Source organism: Vigna radiata, chromosome 5 (genome assembly GCF_000741045.1).
Source record: "Vigna radiata var. radiata cultivar VC1973A chromosome 5, Vradiata_ver6, whole genome shotgun sequence".
NCBI classification, from domain to species: domain Eukaryota; kingdom Viridiplantae; phylum Streptophyta; class Magnoliopsida; order Fabales; family Fabaceae; genus Vigna; species Vigna radiata.
Window position 1 is genome coordinate 4,042,071 of NC_028355.1, and position 1,196 is coordinate 4,043,266.

The following is a 1,196-nucleotide window of genomic DNA, read 5'->3' on the forward strand; positions in this document are numbered from 1 at the left end:
AATAGCACCAATAGATGCAGGCAATCCAATAGCACCAATAGATGCAGGCAATCCAATAGCACCAATAGATGCAGGCAATCCAATAGCACCAATAGCTGCAGACAATCCAATAGCACCAATAGCTGCAGACAATCTAATAGCACCAATACATGCAGGCAATCCAATAGCACCAATAGATGCAGGCAATCCAATAGCACAAATAGTTGCAGGCAATCCAATAGCACCAATAACTACAGGCAATCCAATAGCACCAATAGCCGCAGGCAATCTTATAGCACCAATAGATGTTATTGGGGCTACTGTAGCGAACTCTGGTGGTTTGGTTCCTGATGAGGCACTATGACCTCAAGAAGATAGGGGCCAGGGGTGTCTAGCATTTTCTGAATTGCCCGTCTAAGCTCTTTCTTCTTCGTCACACGCTCCCCGGGTATCCCACATGCATCTGCAAACTTTAGCATGTTCGGGAATATCTCATTCTCCCTCGAGGGATCTTCCATATACGTGTGAGCTCTGTTGGCCTTTTAGAACCGGTCCTCCCACTAAATAACCATACCAAGTGCTGATTATTCAACAACAATATCTTAACAGGGAGATTCTCCACTCTTATAGTCGCCAACTCCTGAACATTCATTATGAAACTCCCATCTCCATCAATGTCAACAACCAAAGCACTGGGATTCGCTACAGCAGCACCAATAGCTGCAGGCAATCCAAAACCCATAACTCCAAGACCCCCTGAAGTCAACCACTGTCTAGGCCTCTTGTACTTGTAGAATTGTGCAACCCATATTTGATGTTGCCCTAACCTAGTGCTAACAATAACATCTCCATTTGTCAACTCATCAAGAACCTCAATTGCCTGCTGAGGAGAAATCCCATCAGCAAACTTCTTATAACTCATAGGAAACTTTTCTTTCTGCACATTAATATCTGCTCTCCAAGCTCCAAGATTTCCAGTAATGGATGTAAATGTTATACTACTTTTTGGCTACATTGCAGGATGATAGGTTTCATTAGGATCACGTGCTTCGGATGATTCCCAGCAATGGATTCTTCAAGGATGTGATTACTGAGGGTGATGGCAGAACAAGGTACTGACTATCAACACCAAATATTCCCGCAAGTCTTAGCTTCCAAATCCTAGTGTGCCTCCAACGTTCTTTTTGTAACGTGTCGCAACCAGAAAATCGCGACGG

At 44.0% G+C, this 1,196-nt stretch overlaps 1 pseudogene; it reads left to right on the forward strand.

Annotated features, from left to right (window-relative positions):
- The window catches only part of LOC111241649, a 2,849-nt pseudogene extending 1,653 nt beyond the window's left edge, over positions 1-1,196 (forward strand).